This window comes from Anomaloglossus baeobatrachus, chromosome 1, assembly GCF_048569485.1.
Source record: "Anomaloglossus baeobatrachus isolate aAnoBae1 chromosome 1, aAnoBae1.hap1, whole genome shotgun sequence".
Taxonomy (NCBI): Eukaryota; Metazoa; Chordata; class Amphibia; order Anura; family Aromobatidae; genus Anomaloglossus; species Anomaloglossus baeobatrachus.
In genome coordinates this window covers 154,040,562-154,059,250 of record NC_134353.1, presented here as the reverse complement: position 1 = coordinate 154,059,250, position 18,689 = coordinate 154,040,562, and positions in this window count along the sequence as shown.

The following is an 18,689-nucleotide window of genomic DNA, read 5'->3' as shown; positions in this document are numbered from 1 at the left end:
ATGACAGGTATGCTTGTGCATGTGCATTGGCCATCATCAGTCCGCCTTCCACACATGATGGGAGCCTGGCTACCATGGCTACCATGTTAGCCGTCCTGTGAAGTCCAGCTTTATAGGAGAACATAATTTTGACTATACAATGCAATACGTCCTACCCAGAGTGGTCGAAAGAAGAAGCTGCTAAATTATTACTAATTCATTTGGAGAGTGAAGGCTCGGTTATCTGGCCAGATTTCACAGAAGAGCTGCGTTATACTTGCAGATTACGAAGAGATTGCTGCTCTCCATATAATGTTGCGGCCTCGTCATATAGCTGATAGGCAGGGATACAAAATCAGATCCCCCAGAACTAATATTGATGACCAATGCTACACACACACACACATACACACACACAAAAACACACACACACACATACACACACTACAATGCAACCCCATTACTCCCTCTCCACACACAATACAATGCACCCCCCATCACCCCCTCCCACACACATACAATAAACCACACAAAGGGAGGGGTTACATGGGTCAATGTGCACAAAATGCAGACAGTAAGTCAACAGAAGCAGTTTGATGTCACCTACTCCTCACCTCTCTAGAATTTGACCTTTCATTATCATTGACTCTACAGAACCTCTTACTGTCACTTTTATTTATTCTCGCCTGGGCTATTGCAACTCTCTACTAATTAAAACCTATTACTAAACTTTCCCCTCTCCAATCTATTGTGAATCAGCAACCAGGATCATATTCCTCTCCAACTGCTACACCAATGCTTCTACCCTGTGCCAGACATTGCACTGGTTTCCCATCCGCTACAGCAGTGGTCCCCAACTCCAGTCCTCGAGGGCCACCAACAGTGCATGTTTTCAGGATTTCCTTAGTATTGCACAGGTGATAATTTAATCACCTGCACAGGTGATGATTCCAACACCCATGCAATGCTAAGGAAATCCTGAAAACATGCACTGTTGGTGGCCCTTGATGACTGGAGTTGGGGACCCCTGCGCTACAGAGTACTAAACGTATCACTCTTACCCACACAGCTCTCCACAGTTCTGCACCGCCCTACATCTCCTCCCTCATCTCTGTCTAGCACCCTACCGGTGTTCTTCCTTCCACTAATGACCTAAAGGCTACTTTACACGCTGCGATATCCGTCCCGATATCGCTAGCGTGGGTACCCGCCCCCATCTGTTGTGCGACACGGGCAAATCGCTGCCCGTGCCGCACAACATCGTGCAGACCCGTCACACATACTTACCTGCCCGGCGATGTCGCTGTGACTGGCGAACCGCCTCCTTTCTAAGGGGGCGGTCCGTGCGGCGTCACAGCGACGTCACTGAGCAGCCGCCCAATAGAAGCAGAGGGGCGGAGATGAGCGGCCGGAACATCCCGCCCACCTCCTTCCTTCCTCATAGCGGCCGGGAGGCAGGTAAGGAGAGGTTCCTCGTTCCTGCGGCGTCACACATAGCGATGTGTGCTGCCGCAGGAGCGATAAACTACATCGTTACTGCTGCAGCAACGATAAGCGAGAATGGACCCCCATGTCACCGATGAGCGATTTTGCACGTTTTTGCAACGATGCAAAATCGCTCATCGGTGTCACACGCAGCAACATCGCTAATGCGGCCGGATGTGCGTCACAAATTCCGTGACCCCAACGCCTCCGCATTAGCGATGTCGCAGCGTGTAAAGCCCCCTTTAGACTAGCATCCTCTATAATCCAAACCTCCCACTCCCATCGCCAAGATTTCTCATGTGCTGCACCAGTTCTCTGCAACACACTACCAAGAACAATTCAATTAATTCACAATACCCACAGTTTAAGTGGGCTCTATCACCTCCCCTCACCTCACCTATCTAACTATTCCTGTTTTGCCCTTAAAATATTTTCAACCAAATCTGGTCCCTTGTATCATCTGTTTATACACCTTTCATGCACTTGCCTTATGTGAATACTCTATATATTATGTTGATGGCCGGACCAAACAATACAAGCACTTTGTCCCATTCACCTGTAGTGCCCCCCCTATTTCCTCATAGACTGTAAGCTTGTGAGCAAGACCCTCATTCCTCTTGGTATCTGTTGAATTGGGTTACTGTGTAATGTCTCATATTGTCTATACAAGTACCCTCTGAATTGTAAAGCGTTGCAGAATATGTTGGCGCTATAGAAATAAAAAATATTATTATTATGCCTTGAACAATGTTTGACTGAGAAACTTTGTGTCCTTGCATTCCTGTGGATGTTCCTTTGACACATACCACCTACCTAAAGTGCCACTCCTATGACTGATAGAGAAGGTCCCTAATGCATTCACCTAAGGATAAAAAGGATTTTTTTTAAGATCAATACTGGGACCTTTTGTTTAAGAACACTATGTTACGGAAGGCATTGAGGGCAGTTTAACATAGACAGAGGACTTGAAAGGTTCCCTTTAAAATATTTGGATAGTGACCGATCTTTGTGATTTGGGCTCTGTATGTCACTAATTTAGATTGAAAATTAAACAACCGAGATCCAATTGACGTGTAAACTTTCAGGTTTAGCCCCTTAATAACCGTGGACACACATACATCCTAGGTCACATTCCCCTGGTTACCAAAGGGCTCCAGCAGCGATCCCGCTGTAATCCCCGCACATACCTGCTGATCCAATCAGCAGACATATGCAGCTTAAGGCCCCGTTACACGCAACAACGTATCTAATGATATATCGCCGGGGTCACGGATTCTGTGACACAAATCCGGCATCGTTAGCGACATTGTTGCATGTGACACCAACAAGCGGCCGATAACGATGGAAAATACTCACCAAAATGCCCATCGTTGACACGTCGTTTATTTTCAAAAAATCGTTGGTTGTTGAGGACGCAGGTTGTTCGTCGTTCCTGAGGCAGCACACATCGCTATGTGTGACACTGCAGGAACGAGGAATAACACTGTACCTGCGGCCGCCCGCAATGAGGAAGGAAGGAGGTGGGTGGGATATTCCGTCCGCTCATCTCCGCCCCTCCACTTCTATTGGGCGGCCGCTTAGTGTCGCCGCTGTGATGCCGCAGGAACTGCCCCCCTTAGAAAGGAGGCAGTTCGCCGGCCACAGCGACGTCGCTAGGCAGGTAAGTCCATGTGACGGGTCCTAACGATGTTGTGCGCCACGGGCAGCGATTTTCCCATGACGCACAACCGACGGGGGCTTTCACCAGCGACATCGCTAGCGATGTCGCTGCGTGTAAAGCCCCCTTAACAGGCTTGAGTGGATCAGAGATCTACCCAAGCCTGCTAACCACTTAGATTACATTTTCACAGCGCAATTTAAATAGCCGTGGAGGGGACGCGCCGTTCACCGCCGCCATTGCCGGCCTTGTGACGCGATCATGGGGCGCCGTGGTGTTGCCATGGTAGCACAGGGTCAGCTGATTACTCCTAACCCTACCTTGACTCACCACCTGTGAGAGTGCTGGAACTCACAGAAACAATGCATTTTCGCTGATCAGCACAAGCGATCACAGTGTACAGTGATATAGTCCCATAGGGGAACTAGTAAAATCAATAAAAAAAGTAAAAAAAGTTTTAAAAAATAAAATATTGAAATGAAAACAATGAAAAAAATATACTATGTAAGCTGCTCTATTGACTGTTTGGAGGTATGGACATATGCATGTACGTACAGCAAAAGATGTTATATGGGACTCTATTTCCTTGGAAGAGTTTTATATGCATGTTCATCATGTTTAGTAACAGTCAGATGTCATTGTGCAGAAAGGGGGAAGAGGTGAGCTGTGACACTACCTACTGTGAGTGGACAGGCGAGTGGACGTGCAAATGGGCAGGCGCATGCACCGCATCACTCTCGAGCTTTCCACTCCTAAATATAATGTGTCGCAAGTGCCCCGGGCACACTGGCATCTTAGGAACAGAGGGAAGGCAGCATCTGATGTCACATTAGGGCTAACCTATATAATGTAAGAAGCTGTAGCTGTGACTGGGTCCAGTGGCATAACTTGAACCCGATGGGCCCTGGTGCAAAATTTGCACCTGCCCCCCCCCTTCATCCCTCCGCTTGTTGGTCAGATGTATGGGCCCTTGTAGCATTCTAAATCCTATAAAGACATGCAAGTTGCCCCCATCCCGAGCCACTTCCTGTATATATGTGGTCATTATGGGCTCATCCTGGTATATATGTTCTCATCCTGGGCCTATCCTGATATAAATCCTCATCCTGGGCCCATCCTGGTATATTTATTCTCATCATGGTATATATGTGTCCCATCCTGGCATATATGGTTTTCATCTGGGCATATCCTGGTATATATGTCCCCCATCCCGGTCCCATCCTGGTATGTATGTCCTCATCCTGGGTTAAACCTGGTATATATGTCGTCAGCCTGGGCCCCATTTTGGTATATATGGTCCTCATTTTGGACCTATTCTGCTATGTATTTCCCCCTTCCCGATATATATGTCCCTATCCTGGTATCCTGGGCCCTATCCTATCATATATATATATATATATATATATATATATATATATATATATATATATATATATATATATATATATAAAAACATCCCCTTCCCCGGCCCATCCTTGTATATATGTCCCCATCCTGGACCCATTCCGGTATATATGCCCCCATCCTGGTATATATGTCTCCAACCTTGTATATATGTCCTTATCCTGGTAAATACGTCCTTATCCTGTGCCTCTTCCTGGTATATATAGTCCCTGTTTTGTCTCTAACACACACACAAAAAAACCCCATCCTTCTCACCTTCCCTCCATTCCCATGACATCCTCCTCTGTACCCAGCAAGCAGCTGACATCGTAGGGTGTGGCATAGCGCATGATGTCACTGTCCTTTGCCCCTAGTCACAGTATTACTGTCAGCTGCCAGGACAGGTACCTAATGGTTCTCTTTTCTGCAATGCATTTCAACTGGATATGCGCTCTCAGAGGCACGTCAAGCTGAAGTAGGATCTGGGGTTGGCGGCCCCCTGCACCACCGGGCCTCTTACACCATTAATGGCAGTAATGCTCTGACGGCAGCCCTGCTCTACATTGTAGTGTGTGTTGGTGCTCTGTTTTTAAGTGTGCTCCTATTTCTTTTGCATTATGTATGTAATATGGCAATAAGCAATAATCAAACTTTTAAAGATCATGTCATATGTAGCAATAACCAGGAAAAGCTAATGAAGCAATTACAGACATCTCCCACTAGCTATTATCATTTCCCACTCAATATGTTAACGGTGTTGCTGTTTACTTTCTTTCACCCTGAATAATTTGCAATATGTTCTCAGCTTCACATCATTCCTTCTATATATGACTTTACAAGAATTGTGAAGCTTTATGGAAGTTGTGGAAATATGTGAAGTAAAATATTCAGGTAGAACATAAAGCATCTTATGTTCTTTACTGATGGCCAAACGTCATCGAAAACTGAAATCGAAGCGCTCAAAGCATAACTTACTCACATAGTACATTTAAAGGGATAGCATTTAAGCACCCCTCCTGCTTTTCTTCTTTTTTATTTTTAATTTATTTCACCCTTACACAGGTATCACTAATGCATGTTCAAGTAGTAAAATACTTAGCAGCCGCTGTATTCTTCTGTTCTTGGTGCTGCTCCAGTCATATTCTGCGAGTTGTGACTAGCTAGATTGCTCCACTGTTTGCTGCGTGGGCCGGAACTCCTTTCTCAATGTAAGTCTATGAGATCCAGAACGAGGACTTCTTAGACTTACATTGAGAATATATGATCTTATCTCTGACTTTTGGTCAGTCAGGAGCTGTGGTCACATGATGGTGGAATGGGACCAAAGCAAAAGATGGTGGATGGTAAGTATTTTACTAGGGGCAGGAAAATGACATTAGTAATACCACTACGGTGAGGAAAAGAAGAAAAATAACGCCGGAGTGGTGCTTTAAAGTAGTAATGTACGGAAAATATATGTACTAAAAATATTCTGATACCCAGCATATGCTGCATTACCTAAACCGATCCTGGGCCTTCTATTTCTACTGCTTGTACCTAGCTTTATGTAGATGTTGCTTAAAACGCTAGATATTATTGATGGGTCTACGTACATTGTAGTCACTTGTCAACTCTGAGCACTCCTTTATAGGTACATCCACACGATTAGTGTCAGCAACAGTTTGGATGCAACGTGTTTTTGCTGCGTCCAAAGAGCTGTGTTGTACAGTACAAGCACAGTGGATGGGATTTATAGAAATCTCCTGCCCACTGTGCTTCTTTTCTATGCAGCGTAAACTGCAGCGTGTCAGTTTATGCTTGCGCAGACATGAGTGTTCCCAGCGGGAGAAAACAGAGAAAATTTGCTGCTTCTAGAATCTTGATCGTGGGCACAGGCACTGCGTCTCCGCAAGAGGAATGACACTGTTTCTAGAACGCAGTGTCTCCTGATCATGTGGACGTACTCCTTAGTGTCAATCAAAAACTGGTAAGGAACTCAACCCCTAATGTGCAGATCCCCATGTCACTTTCTTGGCCAGGCTTTAGAATGACACAAAATATACACTTGTAATTACTTTCTTCATTTTAGCCTACACCAGATTCATCAATGTGGTGTGCAATGCTCGCATTCTAAGGCCCCTTTCACACATCAGTTTTTTATCATCAGTCATAATCTGTCGAATTTTGAAAAAAACTGATCCAGGGACTGATGCCGCTGGATCCGTTTTTTTCTCATAGACTTGTATTAGATAATGATGGTGAGTCACCCGTCTGCTAAAATGATTGCTAATTGTTTCATTTCACCCAAAGAAAGATTGTTACCTAACCCTTTCACATTCCATGGCGTATATAGCCCTCTGGAGTTGTAGGTATATAATGTGTGCAGATTCACAAAAGGCAGGTGTCACTTGTGTTTTATATATCTGACAGGTGCCTCAGTACATGTTGGCATTCATAGTTCCCTCAATGAACAGTTATTCCCCACAGACGGCAGCACTCATGTAGCCCCAAACCATAACCCTCCCACCACCATGCTTGACTGTAAGCAAGACATAGTTGTCTTTGTACACTCACCTGGTTGCTCCCACATACGTTTGACTCCATCTGAACCAGATAAGTTTATCTTGGTCTCATCATACCACAGAACATGGTTGCAGTAATCTGTGTCCTTAGTCTGCTTGTCTTCAGTAAACTTTGCAGGCTTACTTGTACATCATCTTTAGAATAGGCTTCCTTCTGGGAAGACAACCATGCAGACCAATTGGATGCAGTGTGTGGTATATGGTCTGAGCAATGACAGGCTGACCCCCGCAACCCTTTAGCCTCAGCAGCAATGCTGGCAACACTTATACCTCTACTTTGAAAAAAAAAACCTCTGGATATAACACTGAACATGTGCATTCCATTTCTTTAGTCGACCATGCCGAGACCTGTTCTGAGTGTAACCTGTCTTGTTAAACCACTGTATGGTCTTGGCCATCGTGTTTCAGGGTGTTGGGAATCTTCTTATGGCCTAGGCCATCTTTACGTAGAGCAACAAGTATTTTTTCAGATCCTCAGAGAATTCTTTGCCATGAGGTGCCATGTTAAACTTCCAATGACCAGTATGAGAGACTTTGTGAGCGATAATGCCAAATTTAACACACCTTCTCATCATTCCCACCTGAGACCTTGTAACACTCAGTCACATGACACCAGGGAGGAAAAATGGCTAATTAGACACAATTTGGACATTTTTTACTAAGGGATGTACTGATTTTTGTTGCCAGCGGTTTATTCATTATTGACTGTGTGTGGAGATATATAGAAGGCACCAAATTTACATTGTTATACAAGCTGTACACTGAGCTATTTACATTATATCAAAGTGTCAGATCTTCAGTGTTGTCCCATGAAAAGATATAATAAAATATTTACAAAAATGTGAGGGGTGTACTCACTTTAGTGATATACTGTACATATAAAATAGTATAAATTGAAATAAATACATTTGGTGCTTACTGCAGTGTTCATAAAAATTTGATCTGTGAACATGTGCAATTATTTAATGTATAAGGAAGAAAAAGTTACCAAAGCATTTTATGTTCCCCAAAATAGGGCAGCAAGAACTAAAGGTCGGCTCTAAAAGCAAACCCAATACAGGTCTGCTAACAAAAGAATAAAAAAGTTATGGATTTCTAAAAATGAAGACACAAACTATTTTTTTTTCTCTAAAGTTCAGAAAATGTTTAGCCTACTTAAACAGTAAAGAAAAAAAACTATAAAAGTTAAGTATAAATGTAATGGCACTGACCTAGGGCATTTAATGCAATGTAATTTTTACTGCACAAGTACACGATAAAAACGAAGACCAAAAAAAAGGCTGAAAATTCACTTATTGGAAGAAGTGGAAGAAGAAATAAAAACACAAAAATTTAAATTGACTGCATCATTAAGGGGTTAAAATTATCCAAGTTCATCAGCTTTAATTAAAAGTTCTCCGTACACAGAGGACTAAAGGGTGCTTTACACGCTGTGAGATCGGTAATGATATATCGTCGGGGTCACGTCGTTAGTGACGGCGTTAGCGACATCGCAGCTTGTGACACCAAGGAGCAACGATCAATGAGCACAAAAACATGAAAAATTGTTGCTCGTTGACACGTCGCTCCTTTTCTTAATATCGTTGCTGCTGCAGGTACGATGTGGTTCGTCGTTCCTGCGGCAGCACACATCGCTATGTGTGACACCGCAGGAACGACGAACATCTCCTTACCTGCGTCCACCGGCAATGAGGAAGGAAGGGGATGGGCGGCATGTTGCGGCCGCTCATCTCCGCCCCTCCTCTGCTATTGGACGGCTGCCGTGTGACGTTGCTGTGACGCCGCACAAATTGCCCCCTTAGAAAGGAGGCGGTTCACCAGCCAGAGCGACGTCGCAGGGAAGGTAAGTCCGTGTGATGGGTATTAGCGATGTTGTGCGCCACGGGCAGCAATTTGCCCGTGTCGCACAACCGACGGGGTTGCTCGCTAGCGATATCGGTACCAATATCGCAGCGTGTAAAGTACCCTTAAAAGTGGTGAAAATGGGAAATTTCAATCACAACAAATGTTCATTGGATGGAATTTAACAATGACAATTGTTTTCATTTTTCCACAATCAATAGACTTTGAAAAATATTCCCAGACAGGTTATACCTTCACTGATCATGAATGGCTAGGCTGGCTGACTGTAACGGCCAATACGAGTTAAGATATGTATGGCTTCATATATGTAAACATCATTTAACTGACGATTGTTCAATGGTTGTTCAACCACCAACTTTCACCTACCTAATGTGGCTACCTTTTGGCCTCCTCACACACTAGATCAGGGGTGCATAACCAATAGCCTGTGGGACACATGCAGACCTCACTGCTCCTTGTTTAGGCAATACTAACTACAAAAAGCAGATCTCAAACCTGTGCAATCAGCTGTGACTGGTTTTCCTCCTCTTCTTCCATATTATATATATAAAATATATATATTTATTTTCATTTTTGCTGTCATCCTAGCTGCATGAGTGCTTGATTATCGCGGGGCTAGTGGTACTTTTGAATTACACCATCCACTTTATCATCTGATGTACTGGGAAACAGATAAAGAATTCCAAGTGTGGCAAAATTGTGAAAAATGTAATCCTGCAATTTTTTCGGGATTTGTTTTACAGTGTTCTTTATACAGTAAAATGACTTTGCAATATGGTTCTTCAGGTCAGTATGATTACAGCAATACCAAACATGCATAGATTATTTTGTTTCAATTGGGGAAAAGTGGGAGAAAAAAATCAGAAATTCGTTCAGAATTAAATAAAAGTCACTTGTGTCACCAATTTACAACAAATGTAACATTTTCATTTTTAGGGAGATGGGGCCATGTTTTTGCACCTAGACCTTATGTTTTCATTGATGCAACTTTTGGGTAGAAACAATGTTTTAATGATTTGTTATTGCATTCTCTTCAGGTGTTAAAGCAGGTGAAAAAAAACACAGAAAAATATGGTATTTTCATTTTTGTTTAGTCATTACAATATTTGCCGATCAGGTTCATTAATTTTGTATTTTGAAAAGATTGGACAGAAATACCACAAGTGGTGGTTGTTGTTTTTTTTTTAATGGGGAAAGATGATTAAATTATATTTTTTTTTCATAATTTTAAAAACTTTTTTTTACTGTATTTTGAAGATCTCTTACAGAACTTGAACCTGCCATCAGCTGCTGGCTTGTACCATACACGGAAATACCACAGTATTGCTGTTTATTACTGTTTATTTATATTATGCACATAAGTATTCCAACACTGGTAAAGAGGTAATATAGCCTATCTAATTACAGCAAAAACACCTGCACCCTACTAGTTCCTTTACAGACTAGCATCCCTTGCTGTGCAACACCCTAATAGTTGTTGCACAGAGTGGAATATCTCTAGCCGCACAACTAGAAACCCACAATTGTTATGCACATATGTATTCCAACATGGGCAAAGAGGTAATATAGCCTATCTCGCAGCCACACCTGCACCTTACTGGTTCTTGTACAGACTAGTATCCCTAGCTGCACAACACCCTAATGATTCTTCCACAGACTAGAATATCCCTAGCTGCACAGCTAGAAACCCACAACTCAGACCTGTCTGTCTGAAAGCTCGTCGAGTTGTTTCTTGTAGATCCTGAGGAATCAGAAGGGAGGTTACTAATACTATAACTCAAGATAGGGTAAGCGTGCAGAAATAGACAAGGACCCAAGGTGTGACAACACAAATCACATGCACTTCTAAAGCTAGGGTCACGACGACCTGACCTTATCAGGATCGCTGCTGCGTCGTTACATGGTCGCTGGTGAGCTGTCAAACAAGCAGATCTCACCAGCGACCAGTGACCAGCCCCCAGCCAGCAGCGACGCGTGGAAGCGATGCTGCGCTTGGTAACTAAGGTAAATATCAGGTAACCAAGCAAAGCCCTTCGCTGGTTACCCGATATTTACCTTGGGTACCAGCGCACACTGCTTAGCGCTGGCTCCCTGCACTCCTAGCCAGAGTACACATCGAGTTAATAAGCAAACCTTTGCTTATTTACCCGATGTGTACTCTGGCTACGCGTGCAGGGAGCAGGGAGCCGGCACTGGCAGCCTGAGAGCGGCGGACGCTAGTAACTAAGGAAAATATCAGGTAACCAGCGAAGCACTTCGCTTGGTTACCCGATGTTTACCTTGGTTACAGTTTACCGCAGGCTGCCAGAAGCCGTCTCCCTACTCGCTTCAGTTCGTCACTCTCTCGCTGTCACACACAGAGATGTGTGCTTCACAGCGGGAGAGCAACGTCCAAAAAATGAAGCAGGACATTCAGCAACAACCGGCGACATCACAGCAGGGGCCAGGTCATTGCTGGATGTCACACACAGCGACAGCGACGGGACGTCGCTGCTACGTCACAGAAAATGGTGACTTAGCAGCGACGTCGTTGTCGCCGTCGCTGTGTGTGACACCCCCTTAACAGAAAACAAAAGATAGGTGTAGGAAAGACAAATGATAAAAACCACTGGACTCTGTCTAAATCCCTTAGCTGCAGGGCTCGAACTCCTTAGCAATAATCCACATAGAAATATATCCAGAAGAGAAGGCTGGTATTAGAAGACTATAAATTGCCCCACCTTGGATGGGATAGAACAGAGAAATGTAGCAATTGAAAACACCTAATAACCGCAAACCAAAAAGATTAAAAGCAAAGGTTAAAAACCCTCAGCATTTGGACAGGAACTGACCAGGCTGTGGTTTCGCAGGCCGGAAACTGGCCAGGCAGCACAAAGTCACCGGATCGAGTCCCGAACCCAAGGCATGATAGTACCTCACCTTCTGTAAGGTGCCACTGGACCCTCAGAGACCTCCATCCTCTGACGTCGCTGATGGAGCTCTCTCACAGGCGACCCACCTGAAGATCCTCTACATTAACCCAAGTGTTATCTTCCAGAACATAATTCTTCCATTTGAAAAAATACAGCAATTGGCGTCTGACACACCTGGAACCGAAAACTCATTCAACCTCATACTCCCGATCCTCCTCCAAATTCACCTTAAATAAGCCTCAAGGACTAGGCGTCCCTTCAAGTTTTTTTAAAAGTGAAAAGTGAAAGGAGGTTTTTTTTCCAAGTCATAGGGAGTTGAAATTTAACCCTTACAGCATTCAAATCATCAATAATCCTGTGAAGACCTACTAATTTGGGAGCAAATTTCTTAAATGCCACTTTAAGATGTAAATTCATTGAGGACAACCACTACACTCCCCCTCTCTAAACACAGGGGCCTTCTTACACCTGCAGTTGGCACCTTTTTAGGCCTGGTCAAGTGGGTATCGGTTATCGACAGAACCTTGCCAGGTGAGAGCAAACCCGTTGGGACCCAAAGAGAGGTCTTAGCCCTATCGCAGAATCTGCAATTACAGACACTCTTCAGAATCCTTAGCTATCTGCCCATAAAAAGGTTTAGAAAGAAACCTCCATATGGTAGAAATATCTGGATGCTCTGCTAAGACTGAACCATGTATAAGTTTAGGCAGATCTACTTGCACAGAGAGCGGTGCATAGTTTGTTTATAGGTAAATATTTCGGCGCACTGTCCAAGGCATCGTAAATGTGCTGTCTGAGAGCACCCAGTACCATCCCTTCACCAAGACCCCTTACTAGTTCTTTGTCCCTCAAGTCTGGGACTATATTGCAAGACAAAATATCAGCCTTAACATTGTTAGATCTGGTTAAATGAGATACGGAGCTGAGGAACTCCAGAAATACTCAGAAAAGCAGGAGTCACCGCATCACCTAATCTTTTAAGTCTCCCATTTGATAACCAGATTGCGTCCATGGCAGACCCAGCACCAATTTTGCAGATAGGGAAGGTAGCACTATGAATGAAATGGAGTCAGTGTCTAATTCTCCTAACTTCATACATACATTCTCGAACTTCATAGTAACGTGACCTTGTTAAAAAGGAGAGTTATCAATAGCAGAGACTTGAAAGGGTAGATTGATAGAGGAGATATCATAACCACAATATACAGTGGAGTCATGATCAAATAGATTCAAGGTAGAACCTGAATCAACAAATGCAGGCGTACAAACAAAACGAGACTTTGTCTCTAATACAAGAAACATATTTTTTCTTATAGGTATACCTTGAGACTATCTCAGACTCTTTGAACCTGCATCTCTACAAGAAGTCTCATCTTTCATTCCCTTTTAAAAATTCATTAAGAAATTTTAGACATTGAATCATGATGTGACCTGAACCACCGCAATATAAATACTGTAATGCTACAAGTTCACTTCCCCCTTTGCTGTCTCTGCAAGCACCAATTTCCATTGGTTCACATAAGTGTCAAATAGAAGGGAGAAAGATGCCAACAAAACAGCTTTAAGGCTATGTGCGCACTTACCGGATTTTGCCGCGGATTTTCCGCGGATTTGCTGCATGTTTCGCTGCAGAAAATGTTCATAACATCTCTGCAGTGAATCACCAGCAAATCCTATGGAGAAAAAAAATCCTGTGCGCACTGGGCGGAATTTGACAGCTGCATGTTTTGCTGCGGGAATCCCGCAGCAAAAACAAGTGCATGTCACTTCTTTTCCGCACATCGCTGCGGGATTTCACTCCATTGACTCCAATGTTAATCATGAAATCCCGCAGGGAATAACACAGGCAGCAAATTCTGTGCGGTTCACTGCGTTTTCCTGCGTTATTTCCTGCGGTATTTCGCGGTTTACCTCCGGTAATGTACATCGCTTGTCTGCGGTTTGCAGGGAAGTGATGTCATTACAGGAAGAGGAAGCAGAGCAGAGAGTAAACACACACAGATCACACACACACACAGACATCACAGACATAGAACACAGACACAGACACATAGAACACACATAAAAAGAAAACGGAAATATAGAAAACAAAGAACGTGGGCTCCGCTGCATATTTACCTTCCAGCCGAGGTAAGCACACAGCGGCGGCCCGGTATTCTCAGGCTAGGGAGGGAGAGGGGCAGGGATAATGTCCCCTGCCTCACTCCCCCTCCCGCAGCCGAGAATATCAGCCGCAGCTGCCCCGGGACTGTCGCATGCATTATGCGGCACCACCGGCGTGTCCCCGGCTCTTCTTGCCGCCGTGTAGCAGTGGCAGCAAGGTAATACAAGGGGTTAATGATGGTGGGGGACCACCGCCATTAACCCCAGGCTTGATCATGGCAGCGTCTATGTGACAGCTGACATGATCAACCCATAAGTAAAGTGAATAAAACACAGACACCGAAAAATCCTTTATTTTAAATAAAACAAACAAGCCTCGTTCACCATTTTATTAACCCCTCCCGCACCAAAGCTCCGGCGTAATCCACCGCTCCGGCGTAATCCACAGGTCCTGCGCTGCTTACATCCAGCCGCGACTGGCACTGTCACAGACACAGCGCTGAATGAATGCAGCAGACAGCAGAGGTAATTACCAGTCATTTCCCACGGCCGGTAATGTGAACTCACTGCCGACCGTGGGAAATGCAGCAATCTGTCCTCTATCTATCTATCTATCTATCCCTCTATCTGTCTGTCTATCTATCCATCTATCCCTCTATCTATTCTTCTGTCTATCTATCTACTATCTCAGGATTAAATGTTTTTTTTTTTGTTTTTTTTTCCTTCAATGTGCTTTATTGCATTGAATGCAATAAAGCACATCCCAACCCGCACGCGGCAAAACCGCGGCAATACCGCGAACAATACCGCGGTAAAACCGCAGCAAACCGCATGTGGTTTTCGGGTGCGGTTTCCCGCGTTTTTTTACCGCGGGTGCGGTAATCTTTGAGAGCATGCGGAATTTTCTCAAGAAAATTCCATTTCCCAGTGCGCACATAGCCTAAATGTGTCTCTATCACTCAAGCGTCTATCTAAACAAGCTGCCAGTGTTATACGTAGCTTCCTCCAGGGACTACGGACAGGGACTGTACATTATCATGTCCCTCATCTGACCCAAAAGTCCCTTACAGAATTGACTCCGAAGGGCAGAGTCATTCCAGGAGGTGTCTACTGTCCAACGTCTAAACTGTAAGCAGTAGTCCTCAACTCTACAGCCTCCCTGAACCAGCTTGCAGATCTTAGATTCAGCTACTGCGACTTTGTTAGGGTCGTCATAAATGAGGTCAATAGCCGAGAAAAACAACTCAACAGAGGAAAATGCCGGAGAATACTCAGGCAAAGAAAATGCCCAGGTTTGTGAATCCCCAAGGAGCAGAGACAGAACTTTGCCCATTTGTTGCCTCTCACAACTAGAAGAGTAAGGATTGAGGTGAAAATGCAATTTGCATGAGGCAGAAAAAATTGAGATTGAGATCTTCTGTCCCAGTCTGTCATGCCTCAGGTTTGAGACTTGATACTGTGACCTCCTGTTTGGTGAATTTAGGGAGGTGCCACCAGACTCTGCTGGAATTTATATCACTGTGTCCAGTAGAGTTCAGCTTCCCTGGCCAATCCTCTATAAGCAGGTGTTATATTAGACTGCTCCTCCCTTCACTCTAAGTCTGACCTTTGTTTTTTTTTGTTTAGTTTCCCTTAGTTTTGGTTGCTTGCAAGTTCTGCCCGGTTTACTCTGTTTATCTGTGTTACTTGCACAACAAGTTCTGTTGGTTTTGCTCAGTTTGCCCACCTGCTTGCAATTTATGTCTGTGTTCTGCCTGCCTGTCTGGTCAGTCCATTTAAGTTGTAATCTGGTGACCTCTGGTTGTGTGTTTGGTTTCCCTCTCTTTTGGACCACAGCGTGTTCTATCTCTGTCCAACTGCTATTAGTTCTCTTCTCTTTCCTTTCCTTTGCCTTACCTTTCTGTTTTATTTCTACAAAGGTGGATTCACTTCCTCGTTTTATTTGCCCTATCACATCTTAGGAAGGGCTGTTTATATTTGCCATGCAGATGCTTTCAGTTCTGGCTATATTCCAGGGTTATTATCAAAAATCTCTCAATTGTAGCTGTGTCTTTATAAATTATGTAATCAAAACAGATTCAACATTCTATGTCTATTAACAGACCTAAACAAATATAAATCAATTGACACCCTCTGAATATAATAATTTTAAAATCAATATTTTTTTATTCAAGAATTTTTTAAAAAACATAATAAAAAAAGGACAATACCACCAGTGTGGAAGGAGACAAAATAAGACAATAAATTTTCAATTATCAAATGTATAATATTCAGCATAAATATAGGTCTATAAATAACAATAAATATCAATGATCAATATTAAATACACAGTAAAAAGTTTTATATATAAAGTGCAAATGTGCCTATTGCAATACCCCATTAATTAATGATCACTCCCATGTTCAGTCCTGCTGATATTCAACTACACATAGCTCTAAATAAGCCTAAAAAGTGCATAGTAGATTAGCAGTTTCACAAGGGTTGTAAACAATAGTATTGCAGTGACCTAATTACTGATCAGTGCTGCCAAGATATCAAAGGTCAATTATAATGGCTCAAACCTAGCCTAGTAAAGTGCACAATGGCTTAGCAGCTTCCTCAAGAAAGTAAACAACTACAGCATTATAATTATTGCACTTTTCCCAACATATTACTGTGCACTTATTCAAATGTCTCCTGGCTTTTGTGTCTGCCTCCCGGCTCCGACGCGCATTTCGTCACCTTCAGGGGGCGTCCACAGCGTGTTCTATCTCTGTTCTCTTCTCTTTCCTTTCCTTTCCTTTGCCTTGCCTTTCTGTTTTATTTCTATTCAGGTGGATTCACTTCCTCGTTTTATATGCCCTATCACATCTTAGGAAGGGCTGTTTATATTTGCCATGCAGATGCTTTCAGTTCTGGCTATATTCCAGGGTTAATGGATGTTCGGAGTCCCAGCCCCTCAGTTTAGGATAACCTTGCTGATTAATCACTTTTGCATTTCCCTATGATTTTGTTTGTGTGTTTCCCTTTACAGCATTTTCCATTTCTGTTTCATTTAGGATTTGGAGGGGTTCCAGTTATTCCATAAGTCTTTTTGGGTTTCTTTCAGTTTCCTCCATCATCTCAGTACAACTATGTGAACACATCTTTAGCTCTGTGTCTCACCCTCTGCCTGTGTACACTACTTTTATGTTTATTGGTGTTTTGTGTTATGCTTGGTTTATAGTTTAGGACCCAGGGTTAGCTGATGTTGAGTCAGGCAGGGACAAAATAGGGTCAGGTTTAGAGTACTTCTAGTCTGTATAGGAACCTGTAGTTAACATCTTCCCTGGTTTGGGCTTTCAAATCCATGAAAAGTGAAGTTTATAAATTGAGCACCTTCTTGAGTGACAGTTGCATCTGATCAGATAATCTCTGGGTGGGTATTCATATGGATTCCCGCCCCCCTGCCTGTTGCTCCTCCCTCTCTCTGTTCTCTATGGTAAGTATTATACAAACTATTCACTTTTCTGAAGGACCTGTGTGAGGTCATACCCATGTGATCTGGTATCCAGCTTTGTTGGCTGAGACCCCACCCCTTCTGGTTACATGGGTATGATCTCACCACAGGTCCTTCAAAAAAGTGAATTGTTTGTTTAATACTTACTATAGAGGGAGGAACAGGCGGCAGGGGGGCGGGTATCCATATGAATACCCACCCAGAGATTATCTGATCAGATGCAACTGTCACTCAAGAAGGTGCTCAATTTATAAACTTCACTTTCTTGGATTTGAAAACCTATACATCCGAGCTGACCACTAATGGTATGTAGAGAATCAGCCTGATAGTGCCAGTATAGCACTGGCTTTACCTTATATACGAAAATCCTGGTGATCGGTTCCCTTTAAAGGGTCAGGTTGAAAATTGAAGCCATTTTTCATCTAAATCCCTATCTATTATTCCTCTAATCTAAACAAATTTTTAGTATGGTTGCTTTAAAAAAAAAATCCCTATCCTTCTCTCACTAGATTATCTAGCTACTTGTTTTTTTTTTGGCCTACTTCCATTTTGATTATGCTTCATTTGAGAGCCACAGTGACAATGTGCTCTGTGTTGCCGGCTCAGATCAGTAGAGCCATCACAGTGCTGCAATGGTATATGGTCTATGAATACCCTCGGGTACCAGCCCAGCCCCTGAAACGAGCATCACTGATGATTCTTCATTTCAGGGAAGGGGCAGAGGCTTCGACAGTGACCGCAACATCTGCCTCCTGATGATACCTTGTTTGAGCATCACAGCAAGGACTGGAATTTTAAAATGAAGCATCATCAGACAGAAAGGGGGGAAAAAATCAATAGTTGTGTAGTTAGGGAAGAATAGGCAATTTGTAATGCAGCCATATAAGAAATAAGCTTACCGTAGATTAAGCCAACGTTTAGATGGATATTTCGATGAAATTTTTTTCAGCCTTCAGGGCACTCCTTTAATGTGTCTGGGTACTATTTTAATGCTTATCTTAAATTAATTTTCAGGTAATGTTTATACGTTTGCACAAAAATAAATCTTTATTATATTTTTTCTAATCTCTAATATTTTCTAACATTTACGGTATATAACAATATCATAAATAACAGTCATCCAATGGTTTCAACGGCTTTACCTTAGAAGTTAATTTGTACGTGTGCAATGAAAAGGTCTTTAATGATAAGAAATAATCATTTTTTTTACAACTTTAGGGTTAGAATAGAATTGGGCAAAGTACTGTAAATTCAAAAGCCAGGCAGGC